This window comes from Corvus moneduloides, chromosome 4, assembly GCF_009650955.1.
Source record: "Corvus moneduloides isolate bCorMon1 chromosome 4, bCorMon1.pri, whole genome shotgun sequence".
NCBI lineage: Eukaryota > Metazoa > Chordata > Aves > Passeriformes > Corvidae > Corvus > Corvus moneduloides.
The window spans coordinates 28,663,504-28,690,451 of NC_045479.1; the positions used below are offsets into that span (position 1 = coordinate 28,663,504).

General features: G+C 36.8%; 1 long non-coding RNA gene across 15 annotated transcripts in view; it reads right to left on the reverse strand.

The window, feature by feature from the left end:
* The window catches only part of LOC116443316, a 114,467-nt gene that overhangs the window by 15,447 nt on the left and 72,072 nt on the right, over nt 1-26,948 (reverse strand). For 14 of the 15 annotated variants that reach the window (XR_004239815.1, XR_004239818.1, XR_004239816.1 and 11 more), the window contains 2 exons: nt 10,981-11,184; nt 8,561-8,745 (listed from right to left, as the gene is read on the reverse strand). This is a non-coding gene — a long non-coding RNA (uncharacterized LOC116443316). The remainder of the gene's footprint in view (nt 1-8,560; nt 8,746-10,980; nt 11,185-26,948) is intronic. The other variant, XR_004239827.1, reaches the window with a different exon arrangement.

Sequence of the window (26,948 nt, forward strand, 5' to 3'; positions counted from 1 at the left end):
AAGTGAACATGTTCCTGTAAACTTATAAAAAAAGACTACTTCAGAACACATCAGATCTCAAAAACTTAACAATGAAAATTACAACACAGATGAAAAACGTCAAAAATCATCTATAAAAGCAGAAGATGCTTTTTGACTTACACTCTATAGAAGATTCCCCAGTGCAGCAACAGCAGTCTCCTTGTTTTGAGAAGTTCCTTGACAAGTCAAAGAGGTAGCCTACGGAGCCAAAACTGACACATTAATTGCTTGGAAGACCAGAAGCATTGCTCTGATTCTGCAACCGAAAAAAACCCTGGAATCCACTGGAAACATCCGAACAGAGGGGATGAATCTATGTAGTCACTCAACTCATTCACAGAGCAGAAACCAAGACAGCACAGTGCCTCATCTTTTCTTCCAAGTCAACCCTGTATGACAAGATTTACAGTAATGGGGACTGCAAAATAAAAGCCCAAAAGCATTTAAGGAGGAGATGAAGAGAGAATTTCTGCATTAGCAACAGGTTGGCCTTTCTGTTGCAGAAAAAAAAAAAAAAGTGAAATTCAACATAAATGGTTAAGTAAGAAGCAAGACAGATGAGTTCAAATCAAAGATACATATAAAGAGTGCTAGAAACCATTTCCATACTTAGATGGGCTTTTCCCTGACCAGAGATGTAACATCACTACATGATGTGAGAACATAAAATCTGCAAAGGTGGTGCTGAGTGAGGAAGAGGAATCCCCTTTTCTTTTATTCCTCCTTGGTTCACATCTGCAGTTCAGGTTAAGTATATTTCATGAGAACCAAATCTTCTGGATACTTCAGATCTTTTTCTGAGGGTGCTTACATCCATAGCTTTCAAATGTGCTTTAAAACATTTCACTTCAAGCAGACCAAAAGTGATCTATTTTCCATAGGAATTTGGTGACCACTCACATTTATTGATGCAGAATTTTTTGAGAAATAAAAGCAAAATAGGCAATTAGTCATGACACTATGTTATTTTTTCCCAGCATGATTTTTTGTGTCATTTGAGGGTTGAATACAGAGCTCATAAGTATTTATTTATCATTATTTGGTTAATTTATGCTTAAACTAGTTAATTTTGTAACTAAAGAATTATATAATCTTAAAAATGCTATTGCATCTCTTTACTAAGCAATTCTGTACAAATTTTTAGAATGCATAGTTGGGGCACAGCAGTGTTGGGTGTCAGAAGATACCAAACACACCTTTACATTGTTGAATGGAAACAAGAACCTGTTGAAATGCTAAGTCAACTTTTGCAGCTGTTATCATATAGATGCCCTGAGTAACAGCTGACTGCTGCCACCAAGATTCTGGCCTGAACTTCTGTTTTAAAGGCCAAAAGCAAATACTGCAGTCTTCTTTTGCACTGATTTTGCTCTCAAACAATGGTTGAGTAAAGGTCAAAGTTTGGAGAGATTTTCTGTGCCAAGTGTTGTCTTTCTTTAAACCTTTATGTGGAAGTTGCTACTTTATTTTCTATGGAAAAAAAGGCCTTGATAGATTCTTTTAAGCTATGGGTTAATCCATTCTTTCTTTCATGTACCAGTTTATTTGAAAATCATCAACTGCCCAATAGATCTTGTCTATGAATCTTTTATTCCAGAAATTTGCTAGTGAGAGCAATGTCTGGATGGAAATTTTCATGATTTTTTCAAGCTCCATCTTAAAACTAGTTTGGATTTGTGTGTCTTCTGTGGGAACCCAGAATGCAGAGAATATTTCTCTGCCTGTTTTGAAGGGTTTTACCCCCCTGGATAGTACTGGTTTTGGCCTTTGTCCATGGGAAAATTTGCCTAGCCTCTGGGAAGAATTTGAATCTACAATGGTGTGAATTAGGTGATAGAATACTATGTGAGATTATCACTGGGTGAAAAATTTAGAGTTTTTAGCTCTATTTGCATAGTAAATAGATAAAAGCAAAAAACTTCAAAATGGAGGATTGTTGTTCTCCAAACCTTCTTCTTCTACTACTCCATATTCTGCAGTAGAAGTAGTTTGGGATGATTGGATAAAGAATTCCACAGTTCCTGTCTACGTGATTTAGGAACTTGTTGGACATTGGTAAAAAAGTGAAAATATCTTGCATTTTAAGTTTTCATTGGGTAATTTACCTTTAAAAAGGCTGTGAAATCTTGCTAAGTTGTCTTCTTTCTGCATTCCCTGCTCTGTGCTATGTCTAGGCCACGCCAGTGGCTTGTACTCCTTAGATAAGAATTAATAAACACCTGTCTGGAGACTGAGAAGCATGAAGTCCCATTCGCCTCCTTTTTTCTCCTGGCAAAAATCTGAATGTCTTCCCCCATCACAGAGACAACAATTAATAACGTGGACAGAGTTATCTTCCTCTTTGCCTTTCTGTGTTCCAGCAGTTGATGCTTCTCTCTCTCTTTCAGCTACTCCTTGCATAAAGAAGTCAAGCTCTATTGAGGGTGGTGAAGTACTTGACATTAAATGGTCTGGTGTAACATTTTATGACTCACAGCTCCTGATGAATGTGATTTATTAGGGATAAAAGCTTTTTCCTAGGTCAGATGTCTGGACTGAAGAGACAGTTCATTATAGAGGATCACTCATATTTAGCAATGTAATAGAAATGAAGTGATTTTTTTATCATAGGTGTCCAAATCTGACTTGCACCACTACTGTTCTCCTCTTCAGCCGGAGTTAATTGTCAGCTGAACAATGAATGTACCTGGGACTAATTTATTTAGGAATATGTTCCATCTGTAAAGCCTCCACTAATGGAGCACAAGAGGCCATGACTAAAGGATTCAGGTATAAAGTTTAAGACCTTAGATAATTACTTGCAGAAAATATCATCAGCTCCACATGCCAACTTAACAAAAAAACCAGAACTATTGAACCTTCTGAAAAAGGGGTATTGTGTTCCCAAAACTAAAGTGACCAGAACAGTTTCTATTCACCATAACTGTGGAATAACAGAGGCAAAAGAAGAAAACAGATTCCAACCAATTCAGACCAAAACATCTGACACTTTTTATAACTATAACCGTAGCTACCTACATTGAACCAGGACCACTACAAATATCTTGAGAACGTTTTTGAAAGAACTTTCCATATAAGATAATTAGAACATTACAACTCTAATTATTATTTTGGTACTAATAGGTACAGTACTTACAATCCTTGCTTTTCATTTTGTCAAGACATTGAGGGTAAAGCTTCTGATGGAATTACTGAGTTTCACATGGGAGGTGACCTCTGATTACTTAAGCTCTGAAGCAAAGGAATAAATGGACTGAAAACTGGACATACGCTGTATGGTGGCTGATCTATATTAAGAACACTTACACTCTAGATATTCTTTTGTACTACTTTAAGACTTATTTACAGTTTTGCATCCAACTGAACTACTAAGAGGAATTAAATGCATAAATGGAATACCTTAATCTGGGCTGTTCTAAATAAAATCAAGAAACTAAATTTTATTTGTATTTCACTGCACAGATTAAAGTGGTTAAAAGCCTTTCCATGACAATCTGATACATGCAGCCCAACTGTCCTCTTATACACAAAACTGATTTTTTTTTAATTCTTGCAAAAGGAGAAATCTCTGTTGTTGCAAAAGTTCTGTTAATGAGATCTGTTTAATCTTTCTGTTATTTGGTTCTATTCCATTTACTATCTAGACTTATTAAATTTGCAAAATAGCTTGTTTATCTTCATTCTGGGAAAGTAGGTGCCTATAATTTGCAAATATGTTGGTCAAAAATAGACCACTTAGATGTTCTTGGCTGGCACATTGTCAATGCACACAATGAGAGAGGCTCCCTCCTCTCTCTCACACACACACACACACGCACACACACTTCTTTTTCTCTCACATACACACACTCAAAAATGTATCCAGTGGAGTAAAATATTCACATTAATACTGGAAGTGATGGAGAAGAACCCCGGTCGACATCCCATCTGGTCCCTTGAATTAAATTTAGAATTCATATGTAATATAGACATTTCTGTCTGAATATCATAAAGCCCTGACACATTCAGGCTTTCATTAAAAAGCTCTGAGATGTGACTTGAATAACAATCTGTCTTAGCTAATTAGTATTTTCAGTTTAGCATATTCACTTTCAAACGTATTGCTGTTTGCACATGGTAATTTAGGTAAACAGAGCCCATCCACAGCTGCATCAATTAACACTGCTAATCAAAACTGAATTCAGGTAATTAGGCACATTTATGCAAAAAATGTGTAATTTGTGGGGAAAGCTAGATCCTTCAGTAATATTTCAATAAGTAGGGGTCTCTTTTTGCAAATAAGGCAAGAATATAATGGTAAATCAGCTCTAACATATACATGATACATAGTCAGTCACAAATATCTAAATTAAATCTTACTAATTGGTCTGCATTTTCAGAAATTTGACTATATTTTTTTCAGATAAATGTTTTCTTCAGTGTTTCTACTTGAAAGAGTGGATTCATTTTTGACAGAAGCTTTAGTGATTTTAAAAGTTAATGTTCCCTGAAGTGGTTTTTGAACTGTTGAACATGATAGTCCAACTTTTTCTCATTTTCAGACAAGAAAACTTTAATGAGAAAGGCCTCAAATTAAAAGTTTTATTTCTTCAAAGAAGGTGCATTTTGGTTTACTTTAAAGAAAAGCTAGAAATTTCTACCACCATCCATTTCAAGAATGTAAAGTAGTAAATACTTCAAAAATATTCAGCCTTGACCTACAAAGTTTCACATCCTTCCCTTTCTCTCACCCAACCCAAAATTTGAAACCTTTCAAAAACTACAAAAAAACCCAAACCCAAACATTTCAGCAGTGTAAGAAACTGCATATTCATAAGAGAATTTTAATTTCTATTGAAATGGAATGAAGGAATGTTCATTGAAACATTATACTCCATGAGTTTTCATATGCAGCTATTCAAGTTATTCAAATTCAATTCTCTGTTACACACACTTTCAGAAAGCTACACAAGTCTGATGAAAAAGAAATGCAATTATCAACTTGCAGCTAATTTTCTATGATGAAAAGAAATACCTAGGAAATTGCTTTTTTTTAACAGAAGCCTAAAATCAATCTAGTTTTTTTGTATCTTCTCCCCGATTTTACGCTAACTCTGGGGGAAAATACGCAATACATTTTGTGCAGATTTACAACATGGAATATAGAGCTTCTGCTAAAAACATCATTGTGAAGAAAAAGAATTCATTACAACTTTAAGGTCTAACCCTATGGAGCTATTGAAATTGCAGTTTCTTTTGCCATCATACGTAATGCAATGCATATCTCACTACTCAGAAACTCTTCTTTATATAGAAAATTGCAGTTTGTTCCCTTATAAAAATATTTTTTAAATGCTGCAGTTAAAATGGCCTTAAACGTTCAATTTTCATTTAGCTATTGGCTGAGTAGCATATTGAAATGACAGGGAAGAAGAAAAATAAAGCCTGTGGCAGGAATAAAATTCTGAACTATTTTCTTTTCAAATAATCATAATGACTACTGCTAATGTTAGAAATGCTGAAAAGATAATTTCTAAACAATTATCAGACCAGCCTAAAAGTATATGCAGTTTGCTATGCCATTCTCACTAGGAGCAATGGTGGGGGCAAACAAGATTTTAACTGCATCTTTTTTCTGGGGTTTTTTGCAAGAGAGAAACAGTCACCTATGTGACATATCACATGCTAAGCACCTTGCTGATCTCTCACGTGACTTATTAAAATTGACATACAGTGACGATCATCAAAACAATCTTATGTGACCTGTCTCTGAAAGAACCTGCGTGCTAAATGGTTTTTCAAAAGAGCAAAGCAGAAGTTGTAATGACTAACAGTGTTTATTTTGGATGTTGTAGTCTGTAGGAAGTGAGGACAGTGACAACATCCTAGCGCCCCCCTCCTCCACCACCCACATTGTTAGTATTTTTTTGGCTAAAGTAGTCAGATACAGTGTTCCAACAAACTTTCCAGAAATACTTTACTACACTGCCCTGTCTCTTCTGCCTGACTACCTCAGTAAATATAAGCAGACAGTTAGGAGAATCTCTTCACTGAACACGTATATATTTAGCATACATCATTACTTCATCATGAATTTTGCTGACGCACTGCCCATTTGAAAATTTGATATCATGCTGGAGTATCGTTATTTCATACAATTTGGAGCGGGTTTTTTTCTGTTTAATAAATGTATGGTAGCCATGATTTCCTTGTCTGTTATCAGCTAATACTATCTCAAAAAAGAAAATGCTATATATGAAGGTTGGCTGGTAAATAGGTGTTTCTGATACATGTAGCTCCATTTTTTTTTCTCTCCTGTATTTCCCTACTGTAAAATATGGAAAATAATTAAGGCATCTTTCTACTAAAAAAAAAAACTTTAAAATTGGATTTTACATACCAATTACTGTTAATTAAAATATGATGGATATGTATGACTTTAAAAAAATCTATAAATACTGTTTTCCTCAATTTAAAGAAAAGTTTTATCCTACTCCAAGCATTCAAGAGCATTCTAGAATTATAAGCAAAACAATAAATATTTAAAGTTTTGATTTATTTTCTCCATAGAGCATGCAACCCATTATTCATAACATAAAAACTGTTGAAATGCTTCATGTTCCAGGTGTTCATATGGTTAATTCAAGAACATGAATAAATTTTTAGTTTGAGAAAAGCAAAAGCAAGAGCTAAAAGCCAACAATTAGTACTCTACACCTTACATGAGGAGAAAAAGCTCAATAATTTGCAAATGTTGAAGAAAGCGCTAGTTCCATAATTAAAAATCAGGCAGAGATCCTTTTGGCAAATGGATCTCTTTGTTAAACATCCCACTAATCCAAGCCTGAAGGTATAATTCAGTACCCAGGAGGATCCCCTCTATACTTTTGCCAGCTGTTCCATTTAGGTCACTCCACCACAAGTTTAGCTTTTATCTATTCCTCACTTTCTTCACTGGGTCCCAGAAGCAGCAACCTATCTCTCTGAAGACTGTTTAAAGTGTAAATGAAAAGACAAGACAGAAGTGAGCTGCTACCTCAGGGTCCTTAATTTCTGAACTGCAATTCCTTGGACTTCCCTACCTTGACAGATGCAATATGAAATCTTCCTAGATGAAAAGTGAGGAAATAAACTAAATACAGAATGCAGATGGCACATTCATTATCATTTTAATGCCTTACAGCTGCATGAAAAAAGAGGAAATTTTACTAGGCAGAAAGTCCACTCAAGACCAAACAGTTGTAGCAGCCCTTCTGCCCTTCAGCCCAATTCCCAGCACTACTGCTGTTGGCATGCAAGAAAAAGCCTTCAAAGAGCCATTTCATCTCTTCTCAGGTAGTCAGGGAGAGGTGGCTTCAAGGAGAGGAAGTAAAAAGAAAGAAAGAAAAAAAAAAAAAAAAAAAAAACACGAAAAGAAAAAAATCCATCATAGTCTGATCCAGTACAGTGTATGCCAAAGACCATGAAGAGTCCTAGGTGCAGACCGGACGCACTTGCCTCCCTCTTCTGGACTGGCAGGTGAAGGAAAGAGACAGTAATCCTTGAAGGACTTGTTTACACAAGTTAAACCAACCTCAAATAACAAAACTACTTCTAATTTACCATTATTTTGGTGCTTTTAACAAAAACGTAATTTCCTAACAAAAGCAACAAAAATACATGAACTAGATCCATTTATAATGGCTCTAGTCAGTGTAAATTTAAGCCCTCAGAGAGTCATTATAGTCCTCCAGAACGACTTTTAGACAGTATGCTGCTTTATAACAACACCCTGATCTCTTACTCTGCAAAAGTTAAGTGTAATTCATTATAAAACAAATCACTGCCCTGACATTCGTCTGCTAAATAAAAATAAAGAGTCAGACACTCTGGGAGGAATTCCTAAGTGTTCAACTTTTAATGAAAGATTTATAAAAAATGCAGCAAGCATATTGCTGAGGTCTTTCCAATTTAATATTAAGTAATAAAGTTTGCACGCACAGATAGGAACTGTAATGTGAAGCAGAATTATAAAATCTATTGGAAATTAACTTTCTAGATTTTTTAAATGCTGTTCAGGAGCATAGCCACAGCAACTGCGACAACCATCTGCAAGACTTTACACATGCAAGTACTCCCACAGGCTTTAGACAACTACTAAGATCATGTCCTGATCCTACCCATCCAGCATGATGTACTGACTACAGCCTAAGAAGCCACTTGTTCACACTTGTAGGAAGGATGGGAATCACAACCCTAAAGCAGCGCAGCAATTCACACACCTGCACTCACCCTGCACTGGAGGAAGTGCTCTGTCAGTCAAAAAGTACAGTTCTGCAAGCTCATACATCTGACTTTTAAGGATTAGGGAAAAGGAAAAAACAACTCAAAGAACAACATAGATACAGCTTTATTCCTAATTCTGCGATGGCTCGCCCAGGTGAGCAACCCATCTGCGATGAGCCGCCCTGTGAGGCTGGCCAGGGACCCTCACCTGTGTCACGCTGCCCCTGCACAGTTCAGCTGGCTCGAGGTCTGCACGAGCAGATAAAGCACATCCACAGCGACTCGCACTGCTTACCTCACTGATGCTTCCACGCGCTCCTGCCGGTATTCCTGCACGTGAAGGTTCATTGCAGGCAGCTGCTCCCAAGTTCGGCGTCCCCATGGCACGGCTGCTCCGGCGGGAGCGAGCAGAGCAAAGGCAGGTTGCCACTGGCTGGTTCTACCGCAGCCCGGCCGCGCTCTGTCTGCAATCACATCTCACTGAGTGCAAAACGAAAATTAAAACATTTTTTTCTCTTACACTTAGAACAGTATGCTGTATCATTCATGTTTGCATTTAAATTGGACAGAATAATTTACTACTGGCTTTTAATTTCAGAAGGGTTAATCACCTCAGCAAAGGTCAATCAAACTTTAATCTCCAATAAAATTGCAGTAGCTTCAGTCACCTGCAGGACATTTATTATATTCTTATTTCCATGCAAAAGGATGCATCACTAATCTTCTAATTCTTTACATTAGCACATTTGCCATTAACATTTTACTAAAATTATTAATTCCTCCGAAACTATTACAAGAGCTCATTTCTACACATCTCAGAAGATAATCCTGTTAAAAACCAGCCACATCTACTGTGACATTGCTTTAGTTGTCTGCTCTAATCCTCACAATCATTTGATACTCAGCCGAGTTCTAACAATGCACGAAGTCTCAATTACAGAAAATATTACAGGCTTTAGTTTAGAACAACAATATACTGTTTTAGTAACTTAATCTTCCCTATTGTCTGCAATCACAATTCTAATCTATTTTGTCACTATTCACATCATTTTCTATTCAAAACAAAATATAGATTTTTAATTTTGCTTAGCAGCTCTTGAAAAGCAATAATTTACAAGGATAACTTAAAACCTAAAATCCATTACTGAGGATAAGAATAATAATGATGATAGGAATATGTTTCTGGCCTGGAAAGAAGTATTTCCTCACAAAACAGAAGTCTCTTTTGGGGTAACCCATTAAAAAATAAAGAAATAATTTAAAAAGCAGCTTGTTCTTTCAATTTGGTCTACCAATTAAGAACAATTTATCTGCTATTAAATTGACTGAGAACTGCAAAATCTCTGAAAAATTCACATCAGCATTAGTTTTAAATTACCATTGCAATGTCAGCTCAAAACGAGAAAATTATTTAACTCTGAACAGAAAATTGTCAAATATAAAAGAGCACATTCCCTCAAAAATGTTGAGTTTAGATAAGCATCAGCTATGCTAGCTACGCAACAATACATTCCTTCAAAGGTCTACTGTAACAATTCCATCTGAATGCTCAGAACTAGTTTACCTGTAAAGAGACAGAGAAAAGCAACAGAAAACTCAGGGACAGCTCGTTACAGAACCGAAACACAATGCAAGCAATTCATTTCCCAAATCTTAGAAACTGCTACCAAAAAGTCAAAATTTATTGGGCAGAAAAATACTAATACCACCAAAATACATGGGTTTCCCTTATCCTCCTGCCATGGCCATATTAGCTCCTGTGAGAAAGAAATCTTGTGTCTATTTAAAATGGATTTTTTAGCCATAATAACATTTTGACATACCGTAATGTAAATAAACTGTTCTTTCCCATCCCAATATTTCCTTCTCTGTGTCTCTGTCTCTCTCTGTCTCTGTCTCTCTCCTCTTTTTGTTTTAATATATGGCACACAGACAGACACACGCCCCCGTCACTGTCAATATGCACACTCATTAGCAATATGTCAGGCTGGCATTTTCAACACACTCCAGAGCATAACTGAACTACCACACAGTGCACACACACACACGTTAAAATACAATTGCAGAGAAAAAGAGCTCAGTGGAACAATGTTTAACTTGGAAAACTGGGTAAACCTACAAAAGGAGTAAATGAGATTCTCAGGCACTATTTTACAAAGATGCTGTGAATTCCCAGCTAACAGCATCGATGCTTCTCTCTTTTCACACACACACAAACACAAATATACATCTACAAAAAGAGAGCATTTTAGCAAGACATTCTTACGCTGAATTACAGATGCAAGAACACCATTTTTTCTCTGTTTTTTGGGGGGTTTTTCGTATGCCTTATAAGTTACATTCTAACTTGAAGTAACGTATGAAAGAAATACTGCAAAACATAAACCCAAGCTGAACTACCTGTTCATAGAACATAGACTGTCCTTCCAGCTGAGAAAATCAGCCACGAAACAACTGCATCCACATTTTTTGCAAAAAGCATCTGGCAAGACACCGAAGACCACTTCGAAAGGGTGAGTACCACTAACTACAGTTTTGATTATTCACCTCTTGACGCATTGATAAAACATATTTCAGATTGCTATTGCAACTGCTTTAAAATACAACAGAATAGCTGCATGTGACACCCTGAAACGAAAGGTATCATCAAAGGACCACGTACTTCATTTTTCAAAAGAACATACAGTGGAAAAATGTATAGGGAAAGAAACATACCTTTAGTTATCCCAGTGAACGACTTTTCAGCACATCTACATAGTCCTGCGGCTCCATGAGTACAAAAGTCAACACTGCTGCGCTTGTGATCTCTGTGACAATGGCATCATACTGCCGGCAATTTTTTCGATTAAACTTCTCAGACATGGCAGCAACTTTGTTAATTATGATATTAGCCAGCTGGCGGGTACAATCAATCATCCACTGTAAGAAAGCCAGACAAAGAGACATCTAATCATTGCAACCGGAGCAGATAAATTTTGTTCCTTTCTTATACGTGTCACAGATTTTATCCCTCCTGACCCTCTACACAGCCATCGACTGTCAAATTTAGATTCAGCAAGCTCCCAGCTTTTCTTTATCCCTGCCTTAGATCTGAAACTCCTGGTTATCGGGAAGACAAGCGTCACCAGCTGTCTCAGAACAGGAAGGCAATCAGGTGAATAGTACTTATTATCTCTCATTGCCTTCTGAGGAGCAACAAGATTGATTTTGGACCAACAACACATCCAGATCTCAGGCACAGCAACTACAGTGTCAAGTCTAGAATGGAGTGCATACATAAAGCTGACCTCAGCCTTCATTAATACTGCATACCAAAAGTTTGAGGGCTGTTCTTTTATAGCTTTGTTTTGTCTTGAGTTTTTTGGGGTTTTTTGATTGTTCTTCTTCCCCTAACAAAACTCTTAAATTTTTTTCTCCAAAGCTGCACTGGATATTCTCTTATTCCAGGCCTCCTTCCCCCCACCTCAGAAAGACCAGGCAAGCAGACCGCAGCGTTACTCCAGGGACTCTGTTTCACAGTTGGGTAGTCTTAATTGGGCCCACAGAAGCAGTTAGCTACCATTAAAGGCTTCTCTGTATACATCTTCCTCCCAACTAGTCTGATCATACATAAAACCCCAAAGTGAAGCCTACGCGTGGAGAAGGTTAAACACTCAAATACGTTATAAACCCAAAATATAAGAGTATCCTAACAGAATCTGAGCTGACAGTGAATTTCAGCAATGGTCTAGAAAACAGGAATATATTTGGGCTTTTCACTTAGAGCAGCGTTAAACAATCATGCACTCTTAGTGTAAGACATTTTTTTACAAACCAAATACAATGCAAAGTAGTGGAAGGTAGTTAATATGAAGTAGAAACAAAGGTTACAATAGAACAAAAGCCATCAGAATAATGCATTCTGGTACAAGAAACCACACCGACTAACTTGATACATTTCGAAATGCCTGCCGACAGCTCCATTTAACAAGAGTATATTAATCAATGAATATAAATTTATAAGGACGTGCAAAAATTTTTAGGATCAGTTTTGGATTCTTGGTACATTGGCTGCCCTGGCACTTGGACCAAAGACTGTTTTTCCAAAACCATATCTCTTCAGACCAAGTGATCTTATGTTTACTTCGCCTTAACTGAAAGCTAGTTTAATATTTAAGGTGTATCCAGCAATACTGTCTCAATCATGAAGATGATTTTCTGGACTTTACAGCATAAAATTATCTCTGTTTTCACTAAAAACAATACACGTTTTCTTGAAAGTTTTCACATGCAATTTAGCTAACATTTTCACACTTTCTTGAAATGCAAACAGAAAATATCAACAGTTAGAAAATAGCAGCTACCTGACCTTGCTCCCTTGAAATTCAAGTGTTGCAGAGCTTTCTTTGCCTTTAGAAGCCAAATTTTTCTGCTGTGTAACTTCCTCATTTGGAAAGTTTAGGAGGCTGAATATATAGGAATCGTAATGGTGTTCATAACTCATTATTAAACACAGCCAATTGCTTCCTAATATTTGTTGGAAAGGATGAGGACAAGAAATAAATTACATTCTCAAATGTGATGTCATTGTTTCATTAATCTTGGATGACTGAAGTATTCAACCAGCTTCTCAGGCAGATATTGAAGGCTACGCCAGTTCTGCTTTGCATCCTATATCCAAATTGTTAACCAATTGAGATCTAGCTCAAGGACCTTCACAAGACATTGTCACCAATGCAATGGCAGACACTGTTAGAAACCCCTGAGTAATTCACTTCATTAAAATATCTACCACCAAGAGAATTTTACTCAGAAGGAAGATCTCCGTGAACTATTTGTTCTCATTTCTATTGCTGTACTCAAATCAGACCTTGCTTTCTTTACGCAGCAGTTAAATATGAAGAAATAGTCTTGATTTTAGCGCAGAGGTTTAAGGCAAGAAGAAATAGCCGACCGTATCAAACGAATGAGGGACTTGGGAAGGATAGGAAAATAGGATGCTGCCATAACTACCGATTCATTTTTCTGGAAGGTTAACCAAAATCATCAGATACATAAGGCTATCCCCAGCAGTCTCTCCAGTCAGCCACCAGTATAGACCTGTCTAGGTTTCTAAGCTGTCAGAACAGATCTGAGCTGGCAAAACAGAAAACAAATAGGATGGTCTCTGACAGATTCAGATATACCTGACCAATTATTTAAAGAAGCATGAAAGAAGGATCAAACTTGGGACCCCAGCAGAACGTGCTTTTGTCCATTTTCAATAACTGCATCAGGTTTTTCTCTTATTCACACTTTTTTTTCCTTTTCATTACTTCGGAATTCACTGTGGAAAAATATGGAATTAACTTCACCTACCCTCAGCTATAATAAAAAAAGCAACCAGGCTCTTCACTATGATCTCCTCTGACATCACTAGTTTGGACAGCATGACAGGAATCTGCTGAGCATGAATTATTATACCCATTTCCATACTTGGATACTGGTAGAACAACTTATACACTGGATGGATGTACTAGCTCTCTCTACTATCTGTCGTGAATACTGCAATACTGGTCTGAATTCAGTTTTAACGCTGCTTGAATCAGGAGGCTGGACTAGTTCACCTCTGGATGTCTCTTCCAAATTGAATTATTCTATTTATCTATGAACTAAGGCAAAAGCAACATAAATATTAAAAGTTATGAGATTAACCAAATTACAGGAATTAAATATGTAATTTTTTCAGGAGTGCAGGACACTTCCTCTGAGTGTTTTGGCCCTCAATTTCTTAAGCCTTTTGAAAAATCAGCCATATTTGTTTGGGGTTTTTGTCCCCTGTCCATTGAGACAAAAATATTAGAATTACCAAATCCTCCATACATTAAGAGGTTCAGAGAAAAGGAAACATATCAAGGGGAATACACAAAGGAAGTGCAAAAAGACCTCCATGGAAGCAACTAGACAACATAATTGATATAGGAGGAGAAAAGGAAAGTAAGTGGTAAAGCAGGAGTAAACTCAGGGTCAGATAAAAGAAAAATTTCATTAGAATGGAGGGAGATAAAAAAAGGATAGGCCATGGTTAATTAAAAGTATCACTTTAAGAAAAGAAAACATTAGCCATGACCATAGTAATGGTGGTAGAGGCTCAAAAGAGATGTTTATTCTGGTAAAGACAGGATTACTCCAGGATTTCCACAGTATTTGCTACGTTCTTAGAACACAGAATATTGGGGGGGGTAAAACAAAACACCAAAAGAAACAAAAAACCCTTTAAAATCCCAAAGATCCAATGAAGAAAGAAGTATAGAAAAGACTAGGATCCATTATCTAAACAAAAAAAAACCCCAAAATAAAACAACCTATCCATAAGCTTAACTTTGAAAATGTCCATCTAATAAACCTTCCATTGTACTCTCATAAATCCTGTAAATCTTCCATTCAGTACCTCGTTACAAAAAATTCAGTGAAATTAAGCAATAATATATGTAAATTATACATTTAAAATAATGAACAATGTAATGAAAGGAGCACTCTTCACGTTGCAATCCAGAGGGCTTTTAAATTAACTTTTAATGCTCAGTGGCTGCCAATTAATGAGGAGCCTACATGTTTGATTGTGCTACAAAACACAAACGAGGAGAAGGAAAAGTGTAACACAAGGGCACAAAGCCAGTACAGGATGGTACACTTATACCAGTGCACAGCCTTAAGGGAACACATGTAGCAGAGCCTGGGTCCAAGGACCCAAGCCTGCCTGCGGTGAACCTTTTCCTGAAATCAGGAGCTTTGAAGGCTTGGTGACAGACTGACCCTCTCACTCACTGATTCCCCCCTCATTCCAAGAAAGAACATATGTAACTACAGACAGGGAGCTTATGATATAATTTCTCATTTTGGCACGTCACATGCATCTGAAATAGTCATGGATGTTTTTACTTTTAAATGTTGCTTTAGGCAGTTAGCCTGCAGTATAAACTGCACACATATTCCACTGAAAAGAATGAAATAATAAAGTTGCACAGTGCAGAACAATGTCTGCAAAGGTCACACATAGCTTCTCGAGGGGGAAGCGCCATGAGGCAGATGTGAAGAGGCCATGTGTTGTGTCAGTCCTTAGCACAGAATGAACAGAGGTGAAATATTAATTCATTGCAAGGAAAACAATCTTGCCTGTATTCTAGGAACTGACAAAGAAAGAAAAAGGTTAAAAAGAACATTTCTCTACCTGCAGCATGATGAACAGGTCCAGTTTTATCCCACTTTAATATTGTCAGGACACGTGAAGTAAAGTACTTTTGTTCTGTCCTGCTGTGGCCAGATGCAAACAAGCTTGAAAGCTGCAAATGTTTTTTCCTTGCCACTCCCTTTCACCAATGCTCTGTTATTTTGTTACTTACACTAGTAGTCAGACATATCTCTTCTGAAACTGACCATTAAGAATATAGACACTGCATATATATACACCAGCATCCTGCCTTTGACAATGTCCAGCAGCAGGTGTCCAATAAAAAACGTAAGGGCAAGCAAGGAACAATTTTCTTTCTTGATGTACGCTCCCAACTTGTACCCACTTATGGCATGGAACTTAGCACAAAGCCAGGATGGCTTAATGCAACACATTTGACAAGAATTTTAATACAGTTACCTACATAACAGAATGACCCAAAAAATCAGTACCAAGGGTGCACGGTTAAATAACTGACAACATATCTGTAACAGAAATGCTCATGGGAATAAGAAAGTAAGACTGAGCTGAAAGAATTAATCTGTCTTAAACTGTTTGTTTGCCTATTTTTTAAAAAGTTGTTTGCTAAAATTCAGACTAACAATTCTGGATTTGAAGTGGGGCTGGGGGTTGTATCATTCTGTAAAGATGAGGCAATAAAAAACTTGCACTGTCTTAATGAAAAGGCAGTATATAAAGCACCTTCCCAGAGAGCCGCTCACTAGGTCAAGTGAGACATCTGAGCACCACAACTCCAGGAGCTAGTAACAGTTCTTCCCTAAATGCATTGTTTGCACTATTTTACAGGAAACTTATTCCCAGTGTTGTGGTTAAAAAGTCTTTTCTATAGCCTGAAGGCATCTCCTATGCAAAAGTTCTCACCTGCAGTAAGCTGGAACTGGGATGGCAGATACACACACACATAGAACAGAATAACAACTGAATTAAACCAATGCTCTGGAGACAACAAACACAAAATACATTGGAGGAAACATATTGCCATGCTACAGCAACACAATCTCTTTAGATTATATGGTACTTACGTTTAATGTGTCATTTTATCTTTTTCCCCAAAATAAAAAATGCGCTTACAGCTGAAGTAGTCTCATAAAATTATCCATTTTGTCTGAATAAAATTGGAACATGTAAAACACTAATAATGTGGCAGAAACAAACTCTGGTACGTGACCCATTAGAAAGGTTGTAACTTCAATGATTCAATCGAAGTGACATAAGCCAAAACACCAAACTGACAGGAAAATTTAAAAAAAAAAAAAGTAAAATCCAACAACATAAACCACTAAAATTGTCTGATTATAATTCATTAAAAATAAAGTATAGAGTTAATGTAGCTACATTTTGGGTATGGATACTAAAAGATATGTCTCAAATTGTGAAACTGCCCAACACAGGCCTCCAGGATATTAATAATTTTCTAAATTCACTTAATGATCTTCTTTCAATACAAATAGTTAATTTCCTGACAGATAATACTCTACAACTGATTAATTTCAGAGCAGTAAAAAGGCAACCGCTCCAAAGGCGAATTAAAAAAATTATAACAAGGAGGCCAAGTCAGTCATCACTTTTTTTCCCAAATTCTTAATTTCTTTCTTATATATTTTTAAACTGGTTTTCACATCAATGTCAGTTCTCTGTTATTTTCAGCATTAGATGACAGAGAGCTCTTACAGAGTCTTATGTCAAGAAGTACCTAAAAGAAGAAGGTGTAACAGTAAGAGAAGCGTAGTCTGGGGGTTTGGGAGGTTTTTAGTTTGCTTGTTTGGGGAGAAGATACTTATTGTATCAGGCAAAAATTATCATATGACCTTTTTTGCAGCAACAGTAGATGTAATTGTATTATATCAGATTCAGGTCTCTTCTTACTTTTTCATTACAGAAATTATCATTAGGAACATGTTATCTACCTATGTCACAGTGAAATCAAGCCTAACATAAGTAATTTTGTGAGGCTACGGTTCCTTTCAAATTAAGCCTAACAAGTTCAAAAGTAAAAATGCTGTTCTTTCCCAAAAGTTACTGTTTTATGCTTTTTTCCCCCCTCACTTATAAAGATGGTATTTTCACAAGGATACTGAAAGATTCTCCTGTGATGTGACTGAATGGGTCTTATGTCATTGACCAAAGAAGCACCGCTGGAGGATCCATCTCCATTTTTAAATGTCGGTTTCTCCACCACACAACAGTCAACTGCCCCAGGTTTTACCACACCAAACATGGAAGTGGACGTTCTGCATAAGGAGCCCTCTCCAGATAAAGAGCATTAAAAAAACCCCACAAAAACTTCAGTGTCCAAATGCTAGCTGTTCCCAAAGGGACAAAATATGATGAGTATACACAGCAAAATAGGGAACAGCTCTGAGTATGCCACACATATAAGATGCTAGACTGCAGTGAAATATATCAAACCTCTTATGAGCAAAGACTCAAGAGTTTTGCTGCTGTAGACCTCTTTGCTCATTTGAAAACGCTCTTTCCACTCCAGCATTATTGATCATGAGAAAAATTAAACTGCTATTCTCACTTAAAGCTGAACATTGATATAAATATTTTTAAGAACAGAATTTAAACTCTATTGTATAAGTAAAGGAATCAATGATACCATTAGAAAATGCTCTGTTGATGGTGCTAGTGTCAACTAAAAAGTATAATGAAAATTTTTAATTTGTTGGATTCATTTGAAAAAGTGTAATCCCTTGCTGGTTGTCAAACTTAGGATGGGGGTGGGGAAGATAACCCAAAATGTAACTGTAGCTCAGCATTTAACTGAGCTAGAACATGGAATTTTGGATGTCTTTAAATCAAAATTGCCTGGAATAGAATAAACCCACAGTTAAGAAAAAGTATAACTTCTTAACAATTCTTAAGGAGCTGATTAATTTTGAACAGGAATTTAGAAGGGAAGAACTTAAATATATGCCCATATGTCAGCTTGTCGAGGCGATATACCTCAAGTTCTGCATTATACCAGCTCTGCCGACTACTGCTCAATGCCACTGTAGTTAGGTGTCGACACCCAGTAGCAGGCTGCTCCAAATGCCTGTACTGTCACATCCTATTTCTTTGGCATTTCCACTTTTTATCACAAATACCAGGTGCAGTAATCTGTAAGTTTTTAAAAAATTACTCTAATCCCTTTTAAGGAGTCTGATCAAGGCTCCAAAATGCAAAGTGCCAACCCTGAAAACAACATGGCTCTCGGAGTCTTTGCCTGTGTTTTAAATACCCGTACCAACTTAATTATCATAATGTTAAAGCTGTGCAATCAAGTTCATTGAAAATAAAGAGTCGTGCCAAAAGAACAAAGTAAAATTGATGTATTCAAGTGGAAAAAAGTAAAATAAACAAAATAAAGCTTTAGCTAGAAGTTAGGAAGATCATGCATTAAGATGAAAGATGAAACAGATGCAATACACAGCAAAGATCAAAGAGCTCCATCAATTCATTCTGAGAGTCAAAATCCAGCTGAGCATGGGAGCCCTGTCCGCATAATAAGAAAGGTTGACTAAAACATAGGGATTAAACAGATGAGCTGTCTCTAGTGAATGTATGGCACAGGAAGCCCTGCTGAGCCACTTGTAAAGACACTTTGGAATTGTACACCTGCTACTCCACAGTGAAACCTACAGGAAGCCAGCCTGCAAGGGGAAAGAAACCCACTAATGGACTAAATAGCTATCTTTAAGAGGAAAAAAAAAAAAAAGAGGCCATACAAGAAAACAGCAGCTAACAGATTTGCTCTTTCCCCTCCATTTCATTTATTTACCAAATATTTCCATCACAAATGACTATAAAGAAATTGTTATCACCACCCTCTCGTTCCCTTGAAAGAAAAGAAAAAAGCTTAGCAGTTAAACTATCAACACTACCATCCATATATAGCGGGATCAGCCTAGTATTCTCAATGAAGCTATCTGTCACAATATTACTGGTTTGGAAGCTCTTTTTGTACTCCAGCACAGTAAATGGCCAAATCTCTAATAACTTCAGTGCTGCGGAATTAAGTGTGATGGTCAGTAAAATTTATATTATTTCCAATACTGATGGCATTTAAAGTAAGTTTATATAAAAATCTTCATTTTTCTCATCCACATAATGGATACAGGTAGAGACATTTCAATCAAAATTCATAGGTAATGGTTAGTTTCTCTTCTGTCACGATTGGTAACATGAAACAAAACTAGAAAAAAGTTAAAAGTTGTTAACAACAGGTAAGAAACACTATTCAATTTAGTTAATTCATTCATCAACTCTCATATTAAAGTAAAATTCCTATGACATGCATGTAGCCATAAACACAGCCCTCTCACAAAAAAAAAAAGAAAATGTAGGGCTAGCAGTCACTCCATGGCTCAAAGTATCAGAACTGCAGGGGTTTCCAACACCTCTGACAGGATCAGTGCTATGCATTACACCTCCTTGCAAAGAACGGATAAGGGAAGTCCTCACATCAGAAGATGGCAAACCGTAACTTAAAACAATCAGGAAGCAAAGCCATTTGAATGCATACATGCTCTCAAGTTTAAGGCTTTGCTTTCTGACAGGTGTACAATTAATGTCCACCACGGGCTACAGGTGGTTCTATATTTATTTTTCAAATGAATGTTACTAACCTGCTCGTCCCATGAATGTTATTTACAATCGCGTATTTTTTTCTTGTTTTAGCTGACAGGACAATCTCCTCAAGGATCTGGGCAGAGCTGATATATTTGATTTTCAGGTTATCTACTGCCTGCAGATACAAGCACTTTGATTGTTTACAATGCAGGAGTAATTGGTAACCGTTAAATAACTCCAGAGACTGATTTAAGAGTCCTTCACCTACTGCATGAAAGTAGGGCTTCATCCCACAGTCCCTAATCTGGCTAAATACTTAAAGATTTCACCATGAAAACAGGATATTAAAAAATTAGCAAATGCAATGGTAATATAATCATCAATCACATACAAGCATTATATTCAGTTTTTAATGATTTCAATTCAATTTATATTCCAAAGTGGAAATTAAAATAAGAAACAAGCATATTCTCTCATTGCACTTCCAAAATCAGTTGCAAATATTAATTTTTGTAACACAGTTTAAAGCAGGATTTCTAGTGCTGCTTTCAGCACACCAAGCCAAAATGAGAACACGAAAACAAAATTCAGCCAGTATTCCAATGAGGAATTTCACGTGTTGTTAAATTGGTGATAGATTACTTGTGATTGCATAGGTTCAGGTTGCAGATAATATTTAAAATAACTTTCCAAAGGATTTGCCTGGTCTTGCACAGTCAAATAGAATTACTTAGCTATAAACAAATCAGGCAAAAAGTCACAGAGAGCATTTTAACTATTTTCTGACACCATTTTATGGTCACTGAAGTTTCCTGCTTCACAAAATGGTGTGGAAGCACAATACTGTTATGAACACACTGTTTGTTGACAGAACCCCTCTGAACTTAGCATTTTATACTGGAAAACACCAGTGAAATACATCATTGAAGATATCACACATTGCCAGACAGCACCATCATGGATGTAGCCTAAATGAAACACTAAACCACACTGTGGGAGGCCATCCAGCTACAACTGCAGTGAGCTCACCGTGCCCGTGTCTCACCACAGAGCCCACATTCACCATGCTTTGAGGAGCAAGGTTGAAGTATGCAGCAGGAGATGGGGTATCTCTTGTCATTCTCTACCCCTCTGGCTCCTTTGGGGAGTGCAGGACCAAGACTTCTCCCTGCTTCAATGTAAAAGTAATGTGGGTGCTTAAGGGCTGATCAGCAGCGGCTTCCCGCAAGAGCAGCTCCACCTGTTTGTGGACCAAAGGACGCACCAGTGGCAGAGCAGCCCCACCTGTGCAGCACCACGGCTGCTCTAAGGAGTCACAGGATCCTCTTCTGTTCCACGTGAGTCTAACTGCAACCCCTCAATCTCACCTGGACAGAGCTTTCTCTCCAAGCAGAAAACTTAGGGAAAACTGAGATTGCTCCCAAATCATTAACAATGCCAATTGCCTGACTTCTTGGGGCACAAACATACTTGTTAGCACGCTGTAAATTAGTCAAGTGGAAGCCCAAGCTTTTACAATTTACAGCCAACAGCAAATGACACCAGGGCTCCTGCAAATCCCAGCTGCACATCCTGCAAAAATCACGTAAGATATATAGCAGAGACTGAGCCAACTGCTCTTCCAAGTAACCTGGTGGATGTACTATCACAAATTTCACCGCCCATGGGCGAATCACAATATGCTCAGACCAAATCACAAGTGATTTCATAGAGGCGTTTCAAACACTTTTCTCCCAAGAGAGAGCTGCCACCTTGAAAAATTTCAACCTGTTTACCCAGCTGTTTTAGTCCTACAGCTGTCATTTAAAAGGTCATAAACATTGCTTTTTATAATGAGGTAATGATTTACCTTCTCCTGCTGGACAGTTTTGCATGAACTATTGAAGTAACTTTTGTGTTGAAAGTTTACCATTGAAAATTTTAGAACAGTATGTGAGCCACTCAGAAGGTCATGATAAGTCAGATACAGAAGTTATCTCTGTTGTTCATTTAACCACTAGGCTCCTATGCAAGTCCCACAGTGGGACGTATGTACTCATTTATTTGTTCTGCTTTTACATTTGCATACTACATCCCCAGCTCTGTTGCTCTGAATTTTTTTAAACATCTATGTATATAGAACTGGTAGAAGGTAAATAATACATTATCTCACTCTTTCAAGTAAAATTTAAAAAAAAAGCAACAAAAATCTTTTACAAGTTTATAGTTAATGTGGAATTTTAAGAAAAAACCCAAACATTTGGACATACTTGTAAGTATGCTAAACAAGGCAAAAAGTATTGCCCTCACACCTAATTCTGAAACATTTCTTCTTTGTGTCTGCCTCAAACCAGGCTTATGTTTGGCTCAACACTAAATAAGAACTGTGATAATTTAAAACTTTTTATATGGAGGCAGGAGTAAAATTTTCCAAGTTGTGCTGACATGTTCACGTGTGCAAGAGACACAGAATTAATTAGTTTTGCATACTACTCTGGCTCATGTCTACAAGCTTACTTTTCTGAATTTCGTTTCCTAGACTAAAAGTGTAGTTCTTCGTATTTCTTGATGGAGAAAATCAGAGAATAAGCTAAAGCAAAAGAAGTGTCATTTCAGGGACTAGAGTTATTAGCATACCTTTTTTTCTTTTCTGTCCTAACTTCCAGTTTGTTTGAAAGTCTTAACATCCATTTTACTCTAACCTTGGTTTTTCAGTTACACATCAATCAGAAAAATATATTCTGAAGTAAAAAAAAGTATTAAAATTGATACAAGGTTGTCAAATGTGAGGTGAATTTTAGTCATATCACACAGAGAAAACCCTGCCTTATATGAAAGCATCCATTAACAGGTATTCTTTTTTTTGTTTAAATGTAAGATAAGATATAATAGCACATGCAAACTGTATATGTTGTTATACCCCACGTGAATTCTGTTGTTGCAATTTGCTTTGACACCATGTCATGAATAAACAAACTCTGTGTCAAATTTAAATACTTAAGTTTCATCTTGATACCTCACTGTCTCTCGGTCCAGCTTCATTTAGAGTGGATCAGGTATGAGAGAAGAGTAAAGGAGCTCGACCTGCAGTTTATATCTCCAGCAAAGATAATATGAGATACAAATGAAATTAATCAAAAACAAACAACAAAAAAAAGAGACAAGAACTAAACGAAACCAAAAAAAAACCCCAAACCAACCAATTTCCTATTAGGTTTACAATAGACGCCCCTATACAAAGCCCAACCATATTTCCTCAGTCTTCCAGGTTCAACTTCCACTGATCAAGATAAAACAGCATGATAATGTATATGTCATCATGCATACCTACATGCATAGGAAAAACTTTTAAAGTCTTCTAGAGCTCATAGTCTGAGCCCTTCGCAATGGATTACTAGCATTTCTTCAAGTGATTTCAGACACCAAATGTTACAAACGGATTTAAATCTGACTCACTTCAGCAATGATCATGCATTTACTTTAGTTTTCATTATATCAAAAATACTTCAGCTTCATCAGCAACAGATGAATTAATTATTTTTTTATTAATTCAAATGATCTTTTTTCCAATTTTTTATAAGCCCCAAGGTTCTTTCAGCAATATTGGTTCCTTCTCTGTTCCATAAGATCATAATCAATCTCTATTATTGTCATGAAAATGGTATTTGTCATTTTGCTGAGAAAAAAATAATCAATACGTCTTGCAGAGTAGAATAGGAATTTAATGCAGTGAATTGATGTCTGTTAGAGAAATTTAGCTTGCCAGCAGTTTGGGACAAGCTAATAGAAAACCAAAAAATTCACTGAAGGTTGACAGATGAATACACAGACATGCCACAAAAATTAATATTTGGGCACTTTGTATAGCCTGTCATTTCATATGCTGGAGAGAAAATAGATGTAGACAAGCATATCCCTCAGGAAATCCTTTTGGTTTTTAAAAGGCAAAAGCCTTTATAAAGCATGTAAAAATAAATTCTTCACCGTATTATTTTTATGTTTATATAAGTTTCTGAAAATTAAGTATTCTGAAACAATCTTCCATGTAAATATTTTGCTTCAGACATCATACTGAATATGAAAACACTGCCAAGTGATAAAATAACACAAAGTTTCTGAGTCAATACTAAATTCCTGATCCTTCTGGATAACACTACATTGCAAAAACAAATCAGAGCATTGCTTCAAAAATTAGTACAGAAACTGAACAACGGTACTGCTCACAAAATGTTCTGGATCATGAAGAAGAAAAAAATGCCCAAATAAAATTTTCATAACCAATACATAGAAGGAGATGCAGCCATATTTTTCATGCCAAATACAATACCCTCAAAGGAGCTGCTAGAATTATTTGAGCCTTATTAAAAGAAAGTTACACTTTAGGAACAAAATCCCCCTTTCTGTCTGTTGCCATCTGCAGAAGCTGTCAAAACACTCCACCTTCCAATTACATGCTTTCTGTCTTTCACTTGCTCTACGATAAGCCTATAATCTGTTTAATTCCCTTGTTTGGTTGGTTTAATGAACAATGCTTTTAAGTAGCAGGGCTTGATAAACCCAGCATCCACAACAAGCAAGCTGCAGTTATCCCTCCCTCCAGGAGAGCATCAGAACCACTGACTGCAGAGACAACATGCTGGCCACAGCAGGAAGCAGCACAGGGCACCTAGCTTTGGATTTCTGTTGCACCACTTTCTGAATTCCATTCTTCCTATGAAATCTGCTGAGTCTAGGTTGGATATAAACGGGACACTGTCTTCACGGTCCTGCCTGTGGTTCCCAGAAAGCTCTAAAAGTATGAATATCAGGTACCCAACAGGTCAAAGAGAAGCCAACAGGTCTCTAAATGCCTAAGAAGGCAACCAGCTGATTGTTTGTGGTGAAACTTTCATGCTGTCATTCCAGAGACTTCAAGTAAGCCTGGCATATGAGCCCTGTTTTAGTAGGAGGAACAGCTTTTTGTCACATGCAAAAGAGCATTCTTGGGCAAAAGGACAGGATGCTAAAGATGTCAGGAATTTTACATGGAAACACAAATGTTTAAACATAAGAGAATAGAAGGGACAAAATTTAACACCTCCTTGCCTGTAAAACTGAAATAACATCAGGCAGCAGAGGTCTACAATAAGGTGGACATTGAAGAAAATATGCATCTCCTACTGCCTTCACCATTCTGTCATGGATTAAAAAATACCCATGTGAATAAGAACCCCTGCCACTCCTGCACTCCTTTCTGATGGCAATGCTGCTAACCGTCCTTTCTGATGGCATCAGAAACTTCATATAGGAAGTGAAGAAATGTTAACATTACTGAAGTTCTCCAAAAATAGGGAACTTAATCTAATTTTTTCCTAATTTGTAAAAGAATTTGACCTTCAACCTGATGAAAAATCCAGCTGAGTTTCCACCACTGCAAAATTTAAGTTAAACAATAAAAGGAGAATAAGCTTCTATTGAGACTGTGCCAGGCACAATTTTGCAAGCCTAATAGAAAACAAATAGCAACACTACTTTTAAGAAAGTTATGCATTCTTAAAAAACAAAGGATATCATACTCCATAGGAATTTCACAACACTAAAGTAGGAGGTCCCAAAAGCCAACTGTGTGGTCTTTATTTCACAACTGAGTTCCAGCTGCTATTGTACATTATAAGATCATGCAGCTGATGGTATATGACAAGAAGTGGTTGATGACAAGAAATCAGTGTTGCATGACATTGTCAACATTGCATGAGTGCAAACATTTGTGGTTCACCCTAGGAAAGGTAAAGGGTTATTACAGAAGGTGACAGAGTGTTAGTAGAGCTAGTTCAAAATAGGAAATGTTCTGTTATACACTGTCAAGTCTGATGCATCGGATTTGCATGTGTGGTGAGAAAATGAACACACATGTTATGCCCTGGGAGTTACATATGTATTTTTGTCAGAAGTGCAAAGCACAGTTTGGCATAAATGCAAGCCGTTAGAGAATTTATCAGAGCTGTAAGCACTTGCAGCATCACTGGCTCCACATGAATGTATACACTGAATCTCTTTCATGATCAGTTGTGAAGATATAAGCATAAACTCAGTATTAAGCATGGATATTTTTTGTAATCAGTATGGTGGACCCTGAGGGAAGTACACCCATTGAATTTTCCTTAGGCTTTCTAAGATAATTTGTATAAGACTGATGATGAATTTCAATAGGTTTGAAAGCTCAGTCCCATTGAGGAAAAGGGTAATAGTTATTTCCCAATTAAACTCTTTCAGATTAGCTTACTGACAAAGGGACATAAATTTGAACCCACAGCATACATTAACATTAGATGAGCTTCTACTGAAGATGGTAAATTTTCAGATGTTTTTTCTTAATTTCACAAATATTTTTCAGTCATTTCCGTAAGACCAGCCAGAAATTCTGCTGTATTCATAGAACAGACTAACAAGTAACAGCAGTGGCTTGGAAACACCTTCCATCTTTAATATACTCCCCAGTCACCAAGTGAGAATCATACCATGTAAACATTTCTAGCACTTGTTATTAATGCAAAACCATCTGTAGGAATCTGTTCTACTTTAAAGCCTTCTTTCCCATTTTCTAAACACAATCATAATGTAGTCTGTTTCCTCTGAAACACGAAACATTTTCAGGGTCTATATGAATACTTTTTCCAATAAGACTCAATAAAATTATGATGCAAGGGCATGATCCTCCATCCACTAAAGCTAATGAAAAGTGTACTCTGGTTTAAACAGTACAGAAAGAATGTCTACAACAAGAAATTAAACGCAGCCAAAACTGTGGACTTTCTATCTAACATCTGGCCCCATTTACAAGTATCAGTCAAGAGCATTAAATAAAGACAAATCAAATGCCTTACAAAATGTCTCCAGCTTCAGTTCCCTTGCAGCTCCAATGTTCATTAACATTAACATACATTTGCTTCAGGTGGAA